Below are 24,661 nucleotides of genomic sequence, written 5' to 3'. Positions count from 1 at the left end.
CAGAGAGAGAGAGAGAGAGAGAGAGAGAGAGAGAGAGAGAATCCTAGGCAGGCTACTCACTCAGCATGGAGCCTGACATAGGACTCAATACCTCCACCCTGGGATCATGATCTGAGCCTAAATCAAGATGCAGACGCTCAACTGAATGAGCCACCCAGGCACCCCATCATACAGAATTCCTTCTAACGGTCCCAGCTTATTTCTGAAATATTTCAACAGTCAGACATCCAGACCTAACTATGGCATCATAAAGAAGGCTTAAGAACATCAGAGATAACCCCCAAAATGAAATGCCATCCTACATTCACAAGCCACAAATAAAGTCGAGACTTGAGATTTAACAATCTTAATTTAGGACTGTATTTTATATACCCCATCACGTATTAAATTGTACCCCATTTTTAAAATCATGTGACATAACCAAGAAAATATGAAATATCAAAATCAAGAAGCAACTCATCTATTCCATTCTTTTTCATATTCTTATTCTATTTGCTTTCTTTTCTCCATCACTCTAATGACCCACATATCCCAGTTACAATATTCACTAGATGCTTCCAACTTTCATCAACTCACTCACTGAGTTTATTTAATTCTGTCAGTTCCATGTCTATTATCATCAACAAATACTTACTGTGTGCCCACCTTTGTCAGGATACTGTGCTACACCTATGGTTTTCAAAGATCTAAAGGTATTACTAGATATTGCTGTTGAAGTTTTTATTTTAAATATAGTTGAGACAACACATATTCACACAAAGATAAATAATAAGGGAGCCTAGGCAATATGATGCTACACTGGTACAGACAGCACAGTTCCCACTTACAATGGGAATGTTTTTTACCTCTTCATATAAATTAGCATTTAATCTTCCTGAAGTCCAGATGATAGAGTTTTCCCTGGGCAGATGTATGCCAGGCTATTCTGATTGTTAGGAAAAAGTACCTGGTTATAACAACATTTGAAGGACACCTAAACGTTTGCATGTACAGAATCTTTTCTTTCTTTTTTTTTTTTTAATTTTTTTTTAACGTTTATTTTTGAGACAGAGAGAGACAGAGCATGAACAGGGGAGGGGCAGAGAGAGAGGGAGACACAGAATCTGAAACAGGCCCCAGGCTCTGAGCTGTCAGCACAGAGCCCGACGTGGGGCTCGAACTCACGGACCGTGAGATCATGACCTGAGCCGAAGTCGGACGCTTAACCAACTGAGCCACCCAGGCACCCCAAGTACAGAATCTTTTCAAAACACTCCTCTCTTCATCTCCCAATTTTGCAGGGAAAGTCAGAAAAAATTCAAGCAGTTTTATCAGTCAAATGGAATAAAGATGTGAGTAACTATTTTCATTTGGGATCAGCAGGTGGGGATTCAGAAGCAGTAAGCTGATAGGGAAATCCCTGCTGTGTTCATGTAGATTGTGTGGATTTTAAAAGTCATAAAACAACTGAAGAAGGGCCATTTTGGTCCCCTCTAAGAATTCTGGCAAAAACTGAGGAAGTTCTTTGAACTCTATCAGGTTAGGCTGTAGGAACAAGTAAGAGCCAAACCTATGTAATAATGGTCTATTAACTGGTTTGACAATACCACGGGAGCTATATTTCTTTGTATGCATTAAAAAACAAAACAGAACAACAACACTAATCTTTTTTTTAAACTGCTTGCCATGTGCCTGGCACTTTCTAAATTCTTCATACAGATTTAATGTAATCCTCCTAACAACCCTATGAGGTTGTTACTACAATTAACAAAAAGTTGTTTTATAGCCTTAGGACTTTATATACAGGATTGAGACAGATTTTTCTAAATAGGCAAGAGCTATTTACAAAGTAAGTGAAAGACTGATAGGGATAAACTTTACCCTCACTTCTAAGTTGAAAAACAAACGAACAAACAAAATTTTAAGTATTCAAATATACATGCAATTTATTTTCTAACTGTGTAACAAAGTTTGTAATGTAATGAAACAGTTATAGCCATAGAAACTGATGTAGAAGGCCTACTTTTTAAAAAAAAATTTTTTTTTAACGTTTATTTATTTTTGAGACAGAGAGAGACAGAGCATGAACAAGGAAGGAGCAGAGAGAGAGGGAGACACAGAATCTGAAACAGGCTCCATGCTCTGAGCTGTCAGCACAGAGCCCGACGCAGGGCTCGAACTCACGGACCGTGAGATCATGACCTGAGCTGAAGTCGGACGCTTAACCGACCAAGCCACCCAGGCGCCCCTAGAAGGCCTACTTAAATAAACAAGTAAAAATAAACCTGAGAGAATGTTTATGACTAACTGGTTTTTGGAGCAATGTCAAATACCAGATATTTAGTCAGTAAAATTAGCTTTTCTTAAATTTGAGAGAATATTAGTTTACCCACATGTTATAGTCCAAGAAAGCTAGCTTTTGAACTGAAATCTCATTATGCTTTGGAGGTTTCAGGTAACAGATTTGCCTAAGAATAAAATCTTCATTTTGTTAATTCTAATACCTAAATGAATAAAATTACATAGGCTTAAAATATTTTATTATCAGTTTTAAAATGTATAATCAAGAACCAAAAAAAACAGGGAAAGGTTTCTTCTATCTCTTTTGAGACTTTCCTGACTAGAGAGTTCACGTTTGTCTCCTTGCAGGTCACGCAACTTCTTGGGTTATGGCTGCCCACACATGTGTGTGCCATCCACGAACCCATGTACATATACATGGGTTAAAGTTGAAAAATTCACTTATAATACATATAGTCACTTCCAAATGGACAGTAGCACATATCTCGAATATGCTTTTAATCTGAAATTATCTCAGTATTGGTTCAATACACAGAAACCTATCTCCCATAGATGAGAGATCACTACTGTGCCTGAATGCCAATTTTTTGTTGTTGAAACTGAAAAAAGTTCAAAGCATGTAATATCACAAGTGATAACCATTCAATTATGATAAACATAAATACGATATGGAATATAACTTATTTTAATCTTCCCAAATCAAAAATTTGTCTATAAATTTGCTTACTTAGTTTAAATTCTTATTGCATTTCAGATTCAAAAAATTCACAAACTATTGTTTTTGACTGGTGATATAATGACTGGCATCCACGACAACAAAAATCTTGGACTTTATGCCTTTTCTGTTCTACATTTTTGTTCTCTCAATCTTTAAATGAATATAAAAACAATGCAACAGAATGCAAACAAAATGCAAAACAAAATAACACACTGTAAGAACTAAGAATTTCCTTTTGGCTAAAAGGGACAAGTAAGAAAAATGAAAAGATACTCTGCTTTCTGTATCTAGTAATCATACTGTATCTGGTATTTGTTAACTGGTATCTGTATCTGATAAATTTAGGGATAGTAGATTGAGTGAGTTAAGTATTAATATAAGGCTGATGTTACAGGAGTTAAGAAGGGTTTGTTTTCTTATGCTATTTTCTGCCTCTTATTCTTATAGCTGGTTCCTTGACTGTTGACTGACAAGAGGTCTTCCACTGCTTCCACGCAAGGTAAAACTGAAAATCCCGTATTAGAACAGCTATAAAATCACCTGCTATTACAAAGTATTCAGCAGCAAAAAGATACTTTTTACTGCTTTGTAAGAGAGACTATCTCACAGATCTGAGCTGTTTGCTTCCAAGAAGCTTTGGCCTGGCTTTTTGCACATCTTCATTTTCTCTAGACTTTCTGAGAAAGTCTCCCATTAACCAGTCTGCACAACACAAAATATAAATTCTTCCTATTGATGACAGGGTAAATAATTTACACAGGGGTCTTAAAAATATGAGATGCATTTCAAAGTGAATCTTTTGGGCTTCCAGGTATACTTTAATAGCTTTTGTTTTCCCATTTTACACAAAGTGTTTTATTTTAACTAGTAATGGTTAAAAATGTAAAGTTACATTTAATCACATCTCAAAGTAGAGTATCTAATATAGGTTCAAGATTTATAATAAGTGATATAATAAATGAATTCATACACAATCAAGCAAACAAAACATAAATTACAGACTGAATTCTAAAAACTGAGCAAATATCAAAGCATCCTCATTCCTTTCAGGAAAGAGCAAGCAACTAAATAAGCATCGCAGGGCACCTGGGCGGCTCAGTCAGTTGAGCGTCTGACTTCTGCTCAGGTCATGATCTCAGGGTTAGTGAGCTCGAGCCCCACATGGGGCTCACTGCTGTTGGGGCGGAGCCTGCTTTGGATCTTCTGCCCCACCCCCACCCGCCTGTCCCTCCCCAGCTCACATGCTTTCTTTCTCAAAAATAAATAAACATTAGAAAAAAAATAAGCATCTCTAGATAAAATAAGAGGGAAAGATGTTTGTTCCAAAGGAATATAATGACACGAAGTTTTATCTAGATAAAGGTAGTGAATACAAGGGTGATCAGACTGCCAAGTCAGCAACTGACTGCCAGAGTCACAGGATTTGTCTAGAAAAGCTAGATCCCTTTCTTTCTCTCCCTCATTTCTTCAGGGTCTTTATTCCTGATGCTACACTTGAGAGACTTTTCTTAACATAAAGATTCTTCTGGTTGGGGCGCCTGGGTGGCACAGTCGGTTAAGCGTCCGACTTCAGCCAGGTCACGATCTCGTGGTCCGTGAGTTCGAGCCCCGCGTCAGGCTCTGGGCTGATGGCTCAGAGCCTGGAGCCTGCTTCCGATTATGTGTATCCATTGGACCCGGCACCTCACCCGTTCATGCTCTGTCTCTCTCTGTCCCAAAAATAAATAAATGGTGAAAAAAAAAAAAAAGATTCTTCTGGTTAAAGGTACTCTAGCATTGGGGCACTTGGGTGGCTTAGTCGGTTAAGAGCCCAATTCTTGGTTTCAGCTCAGGTCATGATCTCAGGGTTCATAAGTTCAAGTCCCATGTTGGGTTTCATGCTGGTGATGCAGAGCCTGCTTAGGATTCTCTCTCACTTCTCTCCCTGCTCCTCCCCTGCTCACTCTCTCACACTCTCTCAAAATAAATAAACAAATAAACTTAAAAAGAAAAATAACTAAAGGTACTTTAGGGTTTTATTTCCAACTGTAGAACTCATGCATGTTGTAGACCTAGCTCCTGATTGCTAGGTAGATTTAAAATTATGTTTTTGGCCTATGTCAAGAAACATGAGGGGAGATAACTTATTTTAGTATTTGTAAGACTAGAGAAAAATTAGAAGAGGGGCTAAGGATATCAGGGAGGAGCTGAAACAAGTAGATAAATACTTTATTTGTTAACAGAAATGACTGTGACACTGCCTTCCTTTGATCTTGAGAATAGATATAATTTGTTCACCATTACTCTGATTGGCCTAAGTAGTCCCTGGTTAAAGAAAGAAAAATGGCTTAGATTCTCTAATAGCAATGTTTAGGAGTTTATAAATACTATAAATATAATACCTTTTGAGCATTTGCTTGATCAAAGCCCCGGTAAAAATACTTGTGTTATTTTAATTTCCACACCTAAAATAAACAGAGAACAGCAATTTATAAATAAGATACTAATCACATCATGCATAGTTGGCATTATTTACAAATATATTGAGGGGTGCCTGGGTGGCTCAATTGGTTGAACATCTGACTTGGGCTCAGGTCATGATCTCACCGCTTGTGGGTTCAAGCCCTGCGTTGGGCTCTGTGCTGACAGCTCAGAGCCTGGAGCCTGCTTCAGATTCTGTGTCCTGCTCTCTCTCTGCCCCTCCCTCGCTCATGCTCTGTCCCTCTCTCTCTCTCAAGAATAAAACATTAAAAAAATAAAAAAAAAACAAATATATTGAAACAGTTTTTAGATTTCAGTTTCTGACTTTCGCACAGTTTAAAAGTTTTGCATAGAAAATCATTACTGAACAACAATTCCCTAAAACAAATTAATAATTTTGTGCTATTTTACATATGCATTAGTTTCCTTATTTATCAGCTTCCTTACTTGACAATATTATCTTGGAGTAAAGTTTCTTGAAAGATGAGTAAAATATTTGTGTCAACAGCAAGCTAACTGGTGGCACTGAGATGACAAAAATATATATCCTGTGATAATTCTGCAATGGATATTTGAAGAGTGTCTGGTAATTGATGTTTCATCTGAGTTTGGGGCCAGTAAATAATAGAGTTGGTCTATCAATATTAGAAAAATTGACAGTTTAGGGGTACCTGAATGGCTTAGTCAGTTGAGTATCTGACTTCAGCTCAGGTCATTATTTCAAGGTTCATGAGTTTAAGCCCCGTGTCAGGCTCTGTACTGACAGCTCGGAGCCTGGAGCCTGCTTTGGATTCTGTGTCTCCCTCTCTCTCTGCCCCTCCCTCGCTTGTGCTCTGTCTCCCTGTCTTTAAGATAAATTAACATTAAAAAAATTTTTTTAAAAACCCAAAAATTGACAGTTTAGTCATTATGTAATATAAAACTATGGCATCAATTTGAGAAAATCAGAAAATTTATGGTAATTCAGGAAAAAAATTTTAGTTTTTAATCCTTAGTTATCTAGATTATCCAGACAGAAACTCAAATAATTATTTTAATATCTTTTAATACAGAAATACATATTTTTTCTGCTTTGTTAAACCTTATAAACTTAGTACCTGTGGAAACCAACTAATTCAGCACAATTCTTTTTTTTTTTTTTTTTGGTGGAAGTGAGGGAGGAGAGGAATTTTCTCTTAAGAGAAAATACTGGAACCTTGAACTGTGCACGGAATAGGAATATTATTATTATTTTTTTTTTTAATTTTTTTTCAACGTTTTTATTTATTTTTGGGACAGAGAGAGACAGAGCATGAACGGGGGAGGGGCAGAGAGAGAGGGAGACACAGAATCGGAAACAGGCTGCAGGCTCCGAGCCATCAGCCCAGAGCCTGACGTGGGGCTCGAACTCACGGACCGCGAGATCGTGACCTGGCTGAAGCCGGACGCTTAACCGACTGCGCCACCCAGGCGCCCCAGGAATATTATTTAAATACAAGTGGTTCTGGTCTCTTGCCCAGATATCTACAAACAGAACTTGTAAAGTCTTAACAACTTTAGGCAAATAACAAAAGTTGATCATGAAAATGAAGAAATGGACTGTTGATTTATACACACAGACACACACACACACACACACACACACACACACACACACACACCTCTATGCCTGATTATGTTGTGATTGTGAAGTGAATGTTATTTTGAAGTTTCCTTACTCCCAGAAATTAGTCTAACTTGTGTGTACCCTTGGTAAAAACTATTTCAACTTGGTCAAATTAGGGGATCATTAATCCTAGCTAAGTTAAATGTTTTTTCCCAATGGACAATAAGATCCTGAGCCAATGTTGGGATTTGGGTCAAATGGAGAAAGGTTTCTGAGCGCTTACTCTCTGTCTGGCACTTGAGTTGCAAATATTGAATTGAGATCCAGTTTAAGACTCTGCAGGGTTGTGGTCCCTGGCTGGCTCAGTCAGTACAGCATGTAACTCTGGATCTCGGGGTTGTGAATTTGAACTCCACCTTGGGTGTAGAGATTACTTTAATTAATTAAGTAAGTAAGTAAAACAACAACAAAAAAGAACTCTAAGACTGACATTAAAATAGATTCAAATTTTCAGTGTTTCACCAGCAGAAAACACAGGTACAAATTGGAATAGATTTTTCTCATGACTGATCTGGTCTACAATTATTACCTTAAGGAGTAGAATCACAAGGCAATTCACTAGGGCATTTTGAGCAGAGTTTTAAAGTAATACTTACCACCCTAATAAGTAAGGGCAAGGGACAGAGGAGGCCAATGTAAAGTCGAGAGGAGCTACAATATCACAGTTGATCTAGAGTGTGGCTATGCTGCAACCAAGCTTAATTTTCCTTTAGAATGCAGGAATCCTATACAAAGAAAGAAATTACTATCAGTCTTAAAGATAGTGTGGATTAACGAGGAGCTTTAAAGACTAATAAATACCAAATAGTAAAGGAAACCAATATTTTCACTAATGTGGTCTCTACAACTAGCAGTACTGACTTGCCACATACTATGCTCTACACTACTCCATTTTCTCAAATTTAACTTTGAGTGAAGAAAAACACAGCAGAGACAACCAGAAGACTAAAAAGAAGAGGTTTATCTTTAAAGATATATAAAGTTACAAAGTAAATCCAAAGAAGGAAAGCTTAGCACAAAAACAAACACTCAGATCAATGGAACAGAATAGAGAACCCAAAAATAGACCCACAAACGTATGGCCAACTAATCCTTGGCAAAGCAGGAAAGAATATCCAATGGAATAAAGACAGTCTCTTCAGCAAGTGGTGCTGGGAAAACTGGACAGCGACATGCAGAAAAATGAACCTGGACCACTTTCTTACACCATACACAAAAATAAACTCAAAATGGATGGAAGACCTAAATGTACACAGGAAGCCATCAAAATCCTCCAGGAGAAAGCAGGCAAAAACGTCTTTGACCTTGGCCATGGCAACTTTTACTCAACACAGCTCTGGAGGCAAGGGAAACAAAAGCAAAAATAAAAAGCTTCTGCACAGTGAAGGAAACAATCAGCAAAACTAAAAGGCAACCGACGTAATGGGAGAAGATATTTGCAAATGACATATCAGATAAAGGGTTAGTATCCAAAATCTATAGAGAACTTATCAAACTCAACACCCAAAAAACAAATAATCCAGTGAAGAAATGGGCAAGACATGAATAGACACTTCTCCAAAGAAGACATCCAGATGGCCAACCGACACCTGAAAAAAATGCTCAACATCACTCATCATCAGGGAAATACAAATCAAAACTACAATGAGCTACCACCTCACACCTGTCAGAATGGCTAACATAAACAACTCAGGCAACAACAGATGTTGGCGAGGATGTGGAGAAAGAGGATCTCTTTTGCACTGCTGGTGGGAATGCAAACTGGTGCAGCCACTCTGGAAAACAGTATGAAAGTTCCTAAAAAATTAAAAATAGAACTATCCTAGGACCCAGCAATTGCACTACTAAGTATTCATCCAAGGGATACAGGTGTGCTGTTTTGAAGGGGCACATGCACCCCAATGTTTATAGCAGAACTATCAACAATAATCAAAGTATGGAAAGAGCCCAAATGTCCACTGATGGATGAATGGATAAAGATGTGGTATATATATACAATGGAGTATTACTCGGCAATCAAAAATAATGAAATCTTGCCATTTGCAACTACGTGGATGGAACTAGAGGGTATTATGCTAAGCAAGATTAGTCAGAGAAAGACAAATATCATATGACTTCACTTATATGAGGACTTTAAGATACAAAACAGATGAACATAAGGGAAGGGAAGCAAAAATAATACAAAAACAGGGAGGGAGACAAAACATAAAAGACTCTTAAATATAGAGAACAGAGGGTTGTTGGAGGGGGATGGGCTAAATGGGTAAGGGGCATTAAGGAATCTACTCCTGAAATTATTGTTGCACTATATACTAACTTGGATGTAAATTTAAAAATAAAAAATTATTGGGGCGCCTGGGTGGTGCAGTCGGTTAAGCGTCCGACTTCAGCCAGGTCACGATCTCATGGTCCGTGAGCTCGAGCCCCGCGTCAGGCTCTGGGCTGATGGCTCGGAGCCTGGAGCCTGTTTCCGATTCTGTGTCTCCCGCTCTCTCTGCCCCTCCCCCGTTCATGCTCTGTCTCTCTCCCAAAAATAAATAAACGTTGAAAAAAAATTTTTTTTTAAAATAAAAAAAAATAAAAAATTATTAAAAAAAAAAAAAAGGAAAGCCAGAAAAGTGCAACATAGTAAATCCATTATTTAAAAATGACTAGAGGGACACCTAGGTGGCTCAGTCAGCTAAGTGTCAGACTCTTGATTTCGGCTCAGGTCATGATCTCCCTGTTTGTGGCTCTGGGTCTGCCTGGGACTCTCTCTTTCTCTCTCTCTCTGCCCACCCCCCACTCCTGTGTGCTCTCCCTCTCTTTCTCTCCAAATAAATAAACTTAAAAAAAAACCAACCGTATACTTTTTATAAATTTCAAATATTTTCACCCTATTTTCTTAAAAGCTTATTTATTTGAACCATTCTTTTTTTTTTTTTTTCCAACGTTTATTTATTTTTGGGACAGAGAGAGACAGAGCATGAACGGGGGAGGGGCAGAGAGAGAGGGAGACACAGAATCGGAAACAGGCTCCAGGCTCTGAGCCATCAGCCCAGAGCCCGTCGCGGGGCTCGAACTCACGGACCGCGAGATCGTGACCTGGCTGAAGTCGGACGCTTAACCGACTGCGCCACCCACGCGCCCCTATTTGAACCATTCTATTCAATGACTTGTTAAAACTATAAATTTACACTCTCGAAATTTTAATTTAAAGCTTTACTCTTGGAGCAGTGAGTGGTTCCTAAACCAACTTTTACAAATCCAGTATTTAAAGCCCAGTCTTAAAAATATTATTTTTTCTTTCTTTCTTTTTTTTCCCCTGAGAGGAGGATAAAGGGTTTATTTTACATAACTGAATGAAAAATAATTCAAGAAATAGTAAATAAACAATATATTATTTTCAACATTTCTAATTTCTTTTTATTCTTTTAAAGTTTATTTATTTATTTATTTATTTATTTATTTATTTATTTATTTATTAAAGTGTATTTATTTGAGAGAGACAGGAAGAGAGAAAGAACCCCAAGCAGGCTGTACATCCAGTGCAGAGCCCCACACAGGCCTCAAACTCCAAAACTGTGAGATCACATCCTGAGCCAAAATCAAGCGTCAGATGCTTAATTGACTGAGCCACACAGGCGCCCCTTAAAGTTTATTTATTTATTTTGAGAGAGAGAGAGTGCATGCAAGTGGGAGAGGGGCAGAGAGAGAGGGAGAGAGAAAGAGAATCTTAAGCAGGCTCCGTGCCATCAGTTCAGAGCCCGATGCAGGGCTTGAACACAGAAATGATGAGATCATGACATGAGCCAAAATCAAGAGCTGAAGCCTAACCAACTGAGCCACCCAGGTACCCCTAGCGTTTCTAATTTCTTAATGGAACCATCAAGAACACATTTACCCACCATAAGACACCAGAAACCAACTAACACTTAAATTTTTCTCTAGGTTTATAGCAATTAGGGATTATCCCTTGTTTACTAGAATTCAAATGGTCAATATGTTCTGACTTTGATTAATGAGAGAAACAAACTAAGAGGTATCTAATGATGAAAACTTTAGCAGTGCTTAATGTGTCAGACTTAACAATATAGTTCTATAATTAAAAAAGAATACCCTCTTCTCTCAAATCACAGAACAAAAAAATCAGATTTCTCCATTCAGTGTTTTTCTCCCTTGCCTTAAAACTTTTGGTTACTAATATTTCCCAACCCACAAAGGAAAAAAAAATGCTAATTATCAAACATCACACCTAGGGCGCCTGGGTGGCTCAGGCCTTTAAGTGTCCAACTTTGACTTAGGTCATGATCTCACAGTTCATGAGTTCCAGTTTATATATATATACGTATGTGTATATATATATACAAGTATGTATATGTGTATACATATACGTATATGTGTATATATATACGTATATATATATACGTATGTGTATATATACACGTATATATATACGTATGTGTATATATATACGTATATAAGTATGCATACATATACTTATATACGTATATATATACGTGTATATATATGTAAAATCACACCTGCTATCAAGCTGCCTTATTGAGCCTACTCATGCTTCTCACTAGACTTAACATGTAAACTTAATGTCATTTGGTTTTACCCTAACATGTTTCTTTTAGGTATTTAATGCATGATTTTATTTTAAAATCAAATTAAATCTGCAAGGACCCTACCTGCTGCTCTGCCACTCAAACAGGTTTGAGATCCAGTATTTCAAGCAACTTCTCTATGTATAAAAGTACTTGTAAGTTAGTGACTTTTATTTACCTTAGTGGTGACACAAATTATTTACAGAATAAGTTTTAGAAACTATTGAGTACAAAGCCTAATCACTTTTATTTTTTTTTATTTTTATTTTTTTAATTTTTATTAAAAAATTTTTTTTTTCAACGTTTATTTATTTTTGCGACAGAGAGAGACAGAGCATGAACGGGGGAGGGGCAGAGAGAGAGGGAGACACAGAATCAGAAACAGGCTCCAGGCTCTGAGCCATCAGCCCAGAGCCTGATGCGGGGCTCGAACTCCTGGACCGCGAGATCGTGACCTGGCTGAAGTCGGACGCTTAACCGACTGCGCCACCCAGGTGCCCTGCCTAATCACTTTTAAACATCAAGTTGGTAGACTTTAGGATGTGCCAAATGCTGAAAAATTATAAGCCCTTGGGTGATGAATTTACAGTGACAAACCCATCAATTAAAGTCAGTATTGTGTTTTTTGTTTGTTTTTAACTTTATTTACTTTGAGAGAGAGCATGAGAGTAGGGGAGGGGTAGAGAGAGAGAGAAAGAGAGAGAGCGAGAGCGAGAGCGAGAGCGAGAGCGAGAGAGAGAGAGAGAGAGAGAGAATCCCAAGCAGGTCTCCTGCAGTCAGCACAGAGCTCTATGTGTGTGTGGGGGGGGGGGCGGGCGTCTAACTCATGAACCGTGAGATCATGACCCGAGCTAAAAGCAAGAGTCAGACACTTAACTGACTGAGCCACCCATGAACCCCAGGTATTGTTTTTAACAGGATAAAGAATAAGGGTTTTAAAATGTCAATAGTTGTCAGGTGGCCACATTTTGTTTTAATCACAACACAATCAGAATCATACAAAACGTATTTTTCATATATTTATATGGATACACTTATGAGGCTATTTTATTTACATTTTTCAGTATACAGTCCATACCTAAATACTTATTGAAAAAGGATGTCCCAAATTTCTAGGTAAAAGTATATACAAAAATAACTGCAGTCACTTAATAGTATTTATTTGTCATAGGCTTGACCTTTGGGTTTTAATGAAATGGCAGAAAAACAAAGAAGTTAAAAGAAAGTTTTCTGAAAAAGGATTAAGGTTTTAGCAACTTGAACAGAAGTCAAGAAAGTTTAAATTAAAGCTTATAGCCCTAACTCAGAATATTTCTTTTTTCTGTTCAGGTATAAGTCACAGGTTTTGTCTAGATATGCAAGCTTTTGAATGCTGATTTAAAGATTGCATTTTGTACTTAGATACGTTAAATGCCCTCAATGCACAAGTGATGAGGAGTGTGGGATTTCAGAAGCTGCCCTTCTGGTGTAGCCATCTCCACTTGAATTTTAAAAATATATTAAGAATGCATAACAAATGAGAACTGTTCATATTCAATTTCTGCTTCAGCCAGGGAACTCAATTTACCTCCTATAGAAATGCATTATTCTTGGGTGAATTCCTATAAACTTACAGGAAAAGAAAACATGATAAAACTCAAGTACCCTATTCATGAAATTAGGCAAACCGCATCTATAATACACTGTGGCTAACGTGACTGTTCTTGGAGATTTTATTATTGTCATCTTAATTTACACTTTTTAATGTTTATTTGGGGGGGGGCAAGAGAAAGAGGGAGAGAGAGAGAGTCCAAAGCAGGCTCCGTGGTGTCCCTCCCAAGGAGGGCTAGATCTCTCCAAACATGAGATCATGACCTGAGCCAAACTCAAAAGTCAGAGTCTTAATCCACTGAGCCACCCAGGCGCCCCTAAATTTACAATTTTAAAACAACATATTTGTAATTCACTCAAAATTTTTAATTACAATGGAGATAAATATAGGAGTGTGCCACAGTCCTCTAAACAAGGAAAACAATCTAAGCGCCGGGGTATACAAGGCGCTTAACTTTTAGAACGATACCCCTAAGCTATCATTTATTTATTTATTTTAAGTAGAATTCTAATTTTAATCTTAGTCTATACCGGGTAGATTTTAAATCTATTTTACATTCCTAATAGAAATCAAGCTCGGCTGGTGGACCTAAAAAGCTGTAGCTGTAAATACTAAAAAGTAATTTTTAAAAAGCTGCTTGAAAGCAAGTGATTAATCACTAAAATCAACTGTGAACAGTCACTGCCTCAGGGGTGAGTGAGGCATCCTAAAATATGGCGTTATGGTCCTTATTTAGCTACTCATACGTTGTTTACAGAATCAGCAAGGACAAATTCACATAAGGATTTCCTTCCCACCATCTCGGTAATAAGGCGACACTAGTTAAATAGGGCTAATTTTCCGGTCCTCCAAGGGCGCCCGCGCTGCCGTCCTCTGCAGTCCCAGAACTGCCTAAGGCTCTGGCAGAAGCTGCGGCGGTCACCGAGGGACAGTCGTGACCGCCGGGAGGGCTGGGTCTCTCGCTCCAGTCCTTCCGCGCGGGAACGCGCGCCGCTAACTCCAAAAGGGCCGCAGGAGCACCGAAGCCGAGAGCGCGCGCTCCCGCGCGTCCTCCAGATCACCTTCAAGGGGGCGGGGAAGTGCTGCTTGGGCACAGCGACAGGACAACCGCCAATAAACACTCGGAACTCGCCCAGTCGTCCCGCCTGCAGGCAGCCGCCGGCGCCCAATCCCAGCTGTGATAACAGTCAAGAGCCCCAAGTGTCCAGAACTTGGGGGGCGGGGACATTAGGAACCAAATTAAGAAACCGAGTCCTGGACTGGTAGGAAGGTGGGGAGGTTAGGCGGGGACTCTGCGGGCTGAACGCCGGCGCCCCCGCCCGCCCCGACTCCCCGGGGACAGTCGCTCCAGGGCTGGGTTCCCGGCGCTGGCTCAGCCGCCATCCGTGGTAAACAAAGGCTCGCGGGGGGTGGGGGTGGGGGCGGGGGTAACGGTCAGGTGACAGTGCCGAGCACATTTCGTAACCGCTTTAATGGGGCTTCTCTGGCCCGTTGCCCTGGGACCCACCTTGACCCCGTCAGTCCTCCCCAACAGGACCAACGGTGGCCCCCACCAAACGAAAAGACTTGACTTGAGACCTTCTCATTCTCGGTGCTTCTTTCGATTGAAAAAGAGCAGCGCCTCGTTCAAAGCCCATCAGCAACATGCGGGGCCCATCTGCCCAGCCCTGTCCGCCAGCTGCTCCTGCCCTCGAGGCGAAGGGGTGACCCACACCTGCTACCCCCAGCCCGGGCGGCCATGCTCCTCCCAACCCGCCCCCGGCGGGGCGCGCCAGCAGCGCCGCGGTTCCGGGAGGGTAGGAGGTGCCCTCCCTTCAGGGCTGCCGTTACAGTGCCGGGATTGAAGACCAACCCCCCCCCCCCCCCCCGCCCAGGGTGCCCTGGAGACGCTGCACCCCAGACAGAGGCCCTGCAATACCAGCCTCAATCTCCCCTCAACCCCACGTCTGGCTCCGTGACGCCGGCCAACGCTGGCTTCCTTCTGCAGACACCCCAGTGGTCGCGACCTCGGCCGCCCCTCCGCTCCCGGCTCTGGCCGGTTCGTCGCCTTTCGGCTAGTCCGGAGCTGTCAACCCTGGTACCTCTCGACGAAGGCTGGAAACGGCCAGCAGCGGCGGCCCCTGCGTTCCCTCAGCGGCCCGCGGCGCAGCGCTCTCCCCAGCGCCGGCGTCCCCCTCCAGCCACCAGTGTCTGCTGTAGCTCACAACAAAGGAAACATGTGACCGTCCGGGCCAAAACACTGAGCGTCACCGACCCCTGGCCAATCCGAGTGGGTGCCCCCCGCCCTGGGGCACCCTGGGATATGTAGTTCCCACTCCTGGGGCGCCTTCCGGGCCACTAGGGTTTCCCGCTATGGGTGCGGGGGGGGGGGGGGGTCGGTGCCAAATGTGAGGAGACCCAATTAGCAATCTAAGGGTGCTAATTCGGAAACACTTTGTTTTAGGTAGAAACGGGTTAAGGAAATCCATCCGTGTTAGGAGCCTAGTGAGAAACCCCGAGTCATTTGTTTATTGCCACGTCCCCAGGCAAAAGCGCGTTGCCGACAATTCTCAGAACCTTAGAGCGTGGGCCTAGGCATAGAGATCTTTTTTTTGACCCCTGTATACACAACCTGGAAATTTGAGGACCGGAGGGGTGAAAGGGACTAGCTCTGGTTGCTAGACAGGTCAGGGAAACTGCCTTTCTCTGCAAATCTGTTCATTTCACTCATATCAGTCATATCAAATGCTAGGTTACCTTTTATTTTTTTAATGTTTATTATATTTTTGAGAGAGAGAGACAGAACATGAGCGGGGGAGGGCAGACAGAGAGGAAGACACAGAATCCCAAGTAGGCTCCAGGCTCTGAGCTGTCTAGCAGAACCCCAGGCAGCTCAAACTCGCCTTAAGATCATGACCTGAGTCCAAGTCCCAGGCTTAACTGACTGAGCCACCTAGGCACCCCTACCTTTTATTTTAAACCTAGTGCAAGTGAACAACGTTGTCACAAATCCTTATTTTCTCAGGCAGATAGATACCTCAAAGGACAGCATTTTCTCCTTTTGTTTCTGCAAATATTTTGTCAACCACTTGATTTTTCAAACATTTAACTAGGTTTTGGCTTCTAATATTGGGATAACTTCTCTCCCTTCTATACTTTATGAATACATTCATACCTTTTTGTTAAATAATGGAATGTATTCCAATAACCGGAGGTGGAAATAAATAAAGAAGGCATGTTTCCAGTCCTTCTAAATATACTTTTTAGGCCTCTTTTCCATCTCTTATTAAAAACAAAAATACTCAGGGAGCACCTGCTTGGCTCAATCAGAAGAGCCCAAGACTCTTGATCTCAGGGTCGTGAGTTTGAATACCACCTTGGGTGTAGAGATTACTTAAAAAGAAAATGCCTGCAATTTATTATGTTTATATATTAAATATTTAATAAATATTGAATTATTTACTAAGCTTCAGACTCAGTGCTATGCACTTCACATATATTCTCTAATCCTCATAATAACCCTGCAAAATAGGTGTTACTATTCCAATTTACAGATGAAGAAACTACAGATAGGATAAAGAGTTGTCCCCTGGTCACTCCGTTATTGAGTGATGAAGCTGAGGTTTACACATAGATACTTAAGAGTTTTTATTTATATTAATATAGGTACATAATTATCTTTCTAAAAAGCTTATTTACAAAGTTACATATTACAAGGCTAGTGGTAAAACAGCAGTCCCATCTCCCATCCTTTCTACTCCTCATTCTTTAGAAGCAAACCACAATTATTTGAGCTATTCCGGTTATTTGTGTCTATATTTTCACATAACATGGCTATGTCTTTTTTTTTTTTTTTAATTTTTTTTTCAACGTTTATTTATTTTTGGGACAGAGAGAGACAGAGCATGAATGGGGGAAGGGCAGAGAGAGAGGGAGACACAGAATCGGAAACAGGCTCCAGGCTCTGAGCCATCAGCCCAGAGCCTGACGCGGGGCTCGAACTCACAGACCGCGAGATCGTGACCTGGCTGAAGTCGGACGCTTAACCGACTGCGCCACCCAGGCGCCCCAACATGGCTATGTCTTAATAAGGAAGCTGTCATGCCTGTTCCCGCCATCCTTCTAATATTATAATTTCTGGTTAAATTGTTATTTAATGTTTATGTTATTAAGACTGTGTATTATTCAGTGCTGACTCAAATAATATACAATTTCCTGTCTCATATGGCTTTTTGTTTTTCCTGGAGTAGGAACCCATGGCTCTCCCTTCCTTTATAAAGTCCCAATTCCCTGGCAATGCATACAAGATCCTTCTTGATGCACCCTGGGGTCTACCTATGCAGCCTGAACACCAGCTTCGATGAACTACTCACAGCTGCCCAAAGGACTTGCTCTGTCTCCAGGCCATTTGCATCCACAGCTTGCTCCCTATGCCTCTTATGCCACCTCCATTCCTTCACTGGGCTAACTCCTGCCTTTCCTTCCAGGAGTCCTGGGGAACTCTTCTTTCCTCCCCAATACCCTCTGGACTAGTTGCCTCTGCTCTGTCTTTCCACAGCAGCCCTTCCTTACCTCCTTCTTAGCAGTTAACACATTACTTATCCATGTTTATTTACATGTCTTTCTCAACTTCAACTTAGACCCCTGAGGTCAGGGATCAAGACTTTTCTTTTTTTTTAGATTTTATTTTTATTTTATTATTTTTTTTAACGTTTATTTATTTTTGAGACAGAGAGAGACAGAGCATGAATGGGGGAGGGGCAGAGAGAGAGGGAGACACAGAATCGGAAACAGGCTCCAGGCTTTGAGCCATCAGCCCAGAGCCCGACGGGGGGCTCAAACCCACGGACGGAAGGCTCGAACCCACCGACCGTGAGACCCACGGACTGTGAGATCGTGACCTGAGCTGAAGTCGGCACTTAACTGACTGAGCCACCCAGGCGCCCCTAGATTTTATTTTTTTTATTATTTTATTTTATTTTTTAATTTTAATTTTTATTTTTGGGACAGAGAGAGACAGAGCATGAACGGGGGAGGGGCAGAGAGAGAGGGAGACACAGAATCGGAAACAGGCTCCAGGCTCCGAGCCATCAGCCCAGAGCCTGACGCGGGGCTCGAACTCACGGACCGCGAGATCGTGACCTGGCTGAAGTCGGACGCTTAACCGACTGCGACACCCAGGCGCCCCCTAGATTTTATTTTTAAATAATTTCTATACCCAATGTGGGGCTCGAACTCACAACCCTGAGATCAAGAGTCACATGCTCCCCCGACTGAGCCAGTCAAGTGTCCCAGGGATCATGTCTTAATTCATTTTGTATCATAGATTCCCTAGTAGATGTTCAATATGTTAACTGATGGAATGAGCTCTACTTCTTGAGGTTATAGGGATCAGAGTGAAAAAATTGCACGGGCATCTGGGTGGCTCAGTCGGTTGAGTGTCTGACTCTTGATTTTGGTTCAGGTCATGATCCCAGGGTCGTGGGATGGAGCCCCACATAGGGGCTCTGCACTGAGCATAGAGCCTGCTTCAGATTCTCTCTCCCTCTACCCCCTTTCCCCATTCACTCACTCTCTCTCTCTCTCTCAAAAAAAAAAAAAAATGATTTGTTAAAAAAAAAAAATTGCCACCAGACACCCTGGACTCATCTATATACGGAGGTCCTCAGACTCTGTTACAGCAGTTGTGCAGGGTAATCTAATCAATCAGAGTTCTGAGAGTGGAAGAGATTGAGGGGACCCATAGAATAGGCAGCTCTGTAGACAGGAAGAGGCCTACTGGTGGGTGTGGGAGCTCCTCAGGCAACCAGAATACAGGTAGTTTCAGCATTGGTGGAGGGCCCTGGGAATTACACCTCTCCCACAAATCAATGAGCATGGCCGGGTGGCAGTCTTTTCCTCAGCTAGGGCTGGAATAGGAGCAGAGCAGAGATGTCAAATCCAGGGGGAATCTACTGAAGTTGAGTAAGATTAAGCTGAAACATGATTTATCTTATACAACGTTTACATTTCAGGTTGGCTTAGTCATTTGAAGGAGGCAGCTACGTGGAGTAGGGGAATCAGAGGGTCTTCAGACCTATTTTCTCTCCTTTCAGGGATATAGCATACTGTGCCATATTCTTTTCTTGCAAATACCCCATTTCCCTCTGTTCTGCTCTCCAGCACATCCACGACAACCTTTTTTTTATTTTTTAATTTTTTTTTAACGTTTATTTATTTTTGAGACAGAGAGAGACAGAGCATGAACGGGGGAGGGGCAGAGAGAGAGGGAGACACAGAATTGGAAGCAGGCTCCAGGCTCTGAGCCATCAGCCCAGTGTCCGACGCGGGGCTTAAACTCATGGACCATGAGATTGTGACCTGAGCTGAAGTCGGACACTTAACCGACTGAGCCACCCAGGCGCCCCCCACAACAACCTTTAAGGTATGGCCTTGATAGTTCTTCCATAGTTCTTCCAGCATTCTTTTTTTTCTCTCCAGCCTGCTCCATTTCTTCATGCAGACAACTGTCAGGACATAGTAAATCACCATTCTCTAAACAATATGAAACACTTTCAGACCTTTCTGCCTCCCCTCTTGGCCTCTCACACTTAAAGCCCCTGTGCACTATTGTAGTAGAAATGTTGGTCATTGGTTAAGGCTCATCTCTGGTGCTACCTCCTCTGATTGTTTCCTCTCTCTTTGACCTGCTGTGAAGCCGTGAATACCTCTCAGGTCCTTTAGAAGTGACACTCACACTGTGTTTATATCCAGTCTCTGAATGTAGCTGTGTCCTTTGATCTCCCTTGTAACAAATCCCAGTTGCAAAGCACTGATGAATGGAGATTTTACTGAAGGTTTCATAAAGAGAAAATCATAAGGCATTTCACACCACAAAACTCCATAACAATTCCCTTCAAACATCTCTGCTCCCTCATCTTACCTTCTCTATTGGTATTAGCTACTCCTCTTTTCCCCACCAGGCACCCTCTCTTTGGACCTCTCTCCAACCACAAACTTGGGCTTCCTCCCTTTCCATGTTCTTTGCCAACCTTCCTCCTAGATACACCCCCCCATCTCCTTTTCTGCAATTCGTATTTTCACACTCTTCATCTTTCAAAGAGGAGAGTTCCATTCTTCCGAAGACAGAGAATGTTGAGGCTCCTGGCTAGCTCAGTTGGAGGAGTGTGAGATTCTTAATCTCAGAGTTGTGAGTTCGAGCGCCACGATGGATATAGAGATTACTTAAATAAATAAAACTTAAAAAAAGGGGGGGTGCCTGGGTGGTTCAGCTGGTTGAGTGTTGGACTTTGGTTCGTGTCATGATCTCATGGTTTGTGAATTTGAGCTTCACATTGGTCTCGCTGCTGTCAGCGTAGTGCCCGCTTCGGATCCTCTGTCCCCGCCTCTCTCTGCCCTCCCCTGCTCATGCTCTCTTTCTCTCAACAAGAAACAAACATTAAAAAAAAAAAAACAAAAAAAACAAACCTTAAAAAAAAAGACAGAGAATAGCATAAATAACAAACGATCTCTGCCCACCCCACTCCCACCCCATTTTCCTCCATAGACTATTTAACGTCTTAGCAAGTCTATTACACAATACCACCTTGGAGTGTTGAGTGAAGGGGAGAGTAAACACAGCACACTATTTGCTCTTGGCACCTGAGTCTCTCCAGTCTTGAGGCCCACGCCTTCCCTCCCTTTTTCTCTGGTGAGGTTAGATGTGACTCATCTCTGAAGTCCTTTGAATGCAGAGATCTGACTCTCCCTGGCTATATAGTTACCAGGAAAGGTTTGAATTGTCCTCTTGAGGTTCTTACTCCAATCCCAACCCAGACAGTCTAGTCCCACTAGACCAGTTAAAACTTAAGGTCAAACATAGAAACATTAGGATTCCACAAGGAAAGATACAGCTGGAAATTTTTCCGTTTTGAGATCTGGGAAAAGAGGTAAGTCTGCCACCTGGTAGGTGAGCTCCCTCTCCCCTTCCCTGAGTTTTCCCCTCATGAGCACAATCTGCCATAAGGTGTCTTTCCTCAGAGCTGAAGCAAACCCATCTTCTGCTGGTGGGTGGGGTGGCATTCCTTGCTTTGTTCTTGAAACTGTCCCAGGTTGACGTCAATGAGATGCCAAGGGTTGATGATCCTGTTATCAAACTTGCTACACTAGTGCAGATAAGGGTGACTGGTCACCGTGAGTCCTGGGCTCTGACTTCAAGGGGCTGAGGCATATTTGCACCCTCCCTGCTCTGTGATGCCAGTCCCTACTCTGCTTTTCATTCTTCTGCCCTGAGGACATCTGATTTCACCTCCCTTTCTGCTTCCTTAATTCCTCAGTAGTGAGAATTCAGATGTTTCCTTTGGTCCCAGAGGAAACTTGACATTTTGGAAAAGTTTTGTCATAATTACTCCTGCCCTGATTGCCCTAGGTGGACCTGATTCTCCAACGGACACCCCCTAGCACCTTTTCACATGACTTGCTGTGAAACCCTCTCAGGTATGAACATATATGAAAAGTGTTTTCTCTTGTTCCTGGCATCTGGTCCCATGCTTAAGCCAGTTTAAAAAATGACTCTTCCCACTTTAAGCTCTGCTCAGCAATCTGTCCCACAGATGACTGTGAGTCCATATAGAATTCCTGCTGCTGGCCACGTGGACTTTGACGCCATCTCCAGTTTCTTGCTACCCTGTGTGACATTTAAGAGGTATATATAATTCCAACTTGATCTTTCTCTGCGGTCCCTAGCACTGCTCTCCTTCCAAATGACTGCAGTTTCTAAGAGTGTCTTGTCCCTTTGTGGTTCCCTTTTGCCTGATCGGAAGCCTTCCCAGGAATTCTTCGGCAGGTATGAAAGGGCTGGACCTGCCCAAGAATATCTGCAGCAGACCATTCCTGTTCTTGAAAGACCCCATCCAGTTTCTTAAGAAACTGCATCTGTTGAGGCTGGCACACTAATCTCCAGCCTGAGAATTCTCACTTTAGTAAGCTCACTTGATGCTTGCTCATCAGATCCTCTGTCTGCAACATTCATTTTGAACAGAGCAACCTTGCCAAAGCTTTAATGCAGATCTCAGAGCAATTCCCACACAGTGATAGATAGGCCAGGGACCACCCTAATTTGTGCTATACCATTTTTCACTCCTTACATAGGCTCGGCACTCTGCCGGTCATGTCCTCTGTCTCCCTACGAAGACTGAAAATCTAAGTGTTTCCAGTGGGGTTTTAGAGTTGGAGAGTCTAGGTTCAAAATTTATCTCGGTTTCTTAGTAGCTATATATCCTTGAGTAAATTACTTACTCTTTCCCAGTTTCCTCATCTGTAAAAATGAGGATAAAAATACCCACCTCATAGAATTATTATAAAGATGAACTGAGAAAAACAAAAACTATATATAGGGCCTGGAATATAGCAAGTGCTCAATAACAACCAAAGCTGTTACCCACCTTTTCTAGCTAAGTCCTATATGCTTTGTCCTCTGATTTAAGAATAGGAGGGGTGGGGGTGCCTGGGTGACTCAATCCATTGACTCTCTTGATTTTGGCTCAGGTCATGATCCCAGGCTCCTGGGATCAAGCCCCGCGTTTGAGATTCTCTCTCCTCTGCCCTCTGCCCCTCCCCTGTGCAAGTGTGCATCCTCTTTCTCCCTCTTTCTCTCTCCCTAAAAATAAAAAATTAAAAAAATAAATAAGGAGGGGTAAAGACTGAAAGAAAGGAAATGTAAAAGAACTTATAACCTCTGTTATCTATATTTGAAAAACAAGCCAAAGCAGCCTGTTTGAATATTCACCAGGGTCCTGTCCTCTAACTTCCTTTGTCTTTTCCGGTGGGTATTCGGAAGATTAAAAAATAGAGAGACTGACTACCAGATGTAGGAAAGCAGTTTGCCTCTGCTTTAAAATATCCACACTCAAAGGCCATGTATTTCCTCTGAGTTGCAGATCAAGGGGCTAGCAGTCAAGGGTTGAGGGAGATCTATGTTTTTTTCAGTAAATTTTTGACACTAAGGAAAAAAAAAAACTATGTACATATATACACTTTGCAAATTAAACAAAAATGTTTTAAAAAACACTTGCCTGACAAATGTGATCAAATAAGCTCCTGTGCTCACTACTGCAATCTCCTTTCCTTCCAGCCCCAGATCTCTTTGTAACTGGCCTAGAAACAGCAGGCCTCCTAGGTCACCAGTGCACAGGGACAGATACTCTTGACCCTGCTTGTGACAGCATCGCAAACACATGCCTGACATACCTTGGATAGCCAGTCTGGTTCTATTACTGGTACATGAAAGTTTTGCTCCTGCAGCAAATCTCTAAATTTAGATGCTTTTCAGGATGAACTCTGAATGATCTTTGTCCTGAAGACTAGTAAGGAATTGGAGGGCACCTTGCTTTTTATTTATTAATTCAAGTGCCAGAGTAAATGTTTCATAATATAAAACTTGTGAAGATTGCCATATTAATGGAAAATAAAATAAGACACAGGAAGTATCTAAGATTTCTCCTTTACAGTTCTCATAAAAATTTTACCCTGGCTTCCTTTTTTTTTTCCTTCACTTGAGTATGCAAAGCATTACCATATTATAGCAATACACTGTAGTAATACTTTGCACACTCAAGTGAAATAAAAATAAGTCCAGGGCGAAAATTTTTACCCTGGTAGCTTTATGAAGGTGTTTAGAAATAATACATTTTAGGAATTTAGTTCTCATATAATGTCAAGATGCTTAAATGTTGCCATTTTCATTAAAGAAAAAACAATTTCACTAATGAGAGAACTTTAGAGAATGATGAATTTACTTTACTAAAGGCTAGCCACATCAGAGTATCTTTTTCTTTTTCTTTTTTTGTACAGTCAAGGTATTTTTTAAAATTATTTTTAAATTTCTACTAGAATATATTTGATAATTAAAAATCATATAGGGGTGCCTTGGTGGTTCCGTTGGTTAAGCGTCCTACTTCAGCTCATAACCTCAGGGTTTGTGAGTTTGAGCCCTGCATTGGGCTCTGTACTGCCAACTCAGAGCCCGGGGCATACTTCAGATTCTGTGCTTCCCTCTCTCTAACTCACCTGGCTCATGCTCTGTCTATAAATAAATAAATAAAAATAAATAAAAATAAAATAAAATAAAATAAAATAAAAAACAAATTGTATGTATTTCAGGTATACAACTTCAAGATTTGAAATCATTGTGAAATGATTACCACAATCAAGCTAATTAACATATCTAGCACCTCAGATAGTTACCTTTTTTTTTTTTAAGATTTTATTTTTAAGTAATCTCTATTCTCAGTGTTGGACTCGAACTCACAATCCTGAGATCAAGAGTTGCATGTTCCATGACTAAGCCAGCCAGGCTCCCACTGTTTAATTCTTTCTTTATAAGAACATTTCAGAGCCCCCCTCTTAGGAAATTTCAA

At 41.3% G+C, this 24,661-nt stretch overlaps 1 protein-coding gene across 6 annotated transcripts in view; it reads right to left on the bottom strand.

Annotated features, from left to right (window-relative positions):
• KLHL24 (kelch like family member 24) overlaps nt 1-15,538 on the bottom strand; it is a 45,593-nt gene extending 30,055 nt beyond the window's left edge. Inside the window, exons 1-3 of one of the 6 annotated variants that reach the window (XM_040480889.1) lie at nt 15,368-15,537; nt 7,700-7,828; nt 5,380-5,442 (exon numbers count right to left, since the gene is read on the bottom strand). The gene's annotated coding sequence lies outside the window, so the exon portion shown is untranslated. Of the gene's footprint in view, nt 1-60; nt 1,060-5,379; nt 5,443-7,699; nt 7,829-15,204 lie in introns of those variants that run through there. The other 5 variants (XM_040480890.1, XM_040480891.1, XM_040480893.1 and 2 more) reach the window with 5 other exon arrangements.
• Between the last annotated feature and the right edge of the window lie 9,123 nt (nt 15,539-24,661).

Source organism: Herpailurus yagouaroundi, unplaced genomic scaffold (assembly GCF_014898765.1).
Source record: "Herpailurus yagouaroundi ecotype Mexico unplaced genomic scaffold, PumYag 159, whole genome shotgun sequence".
Taxonomy (NCBI): Eukaryota; Metazoa; Chordata; class Mammalia; order Carnivora; family Felidae; genus Herpailurus; species Herpailurus yagouaroundi.
The sequence above is the reverse complement of the archived record's forward strand: the minus strand, read 5'-3'. Positions and strand labels throughout refer to the sequence as shown.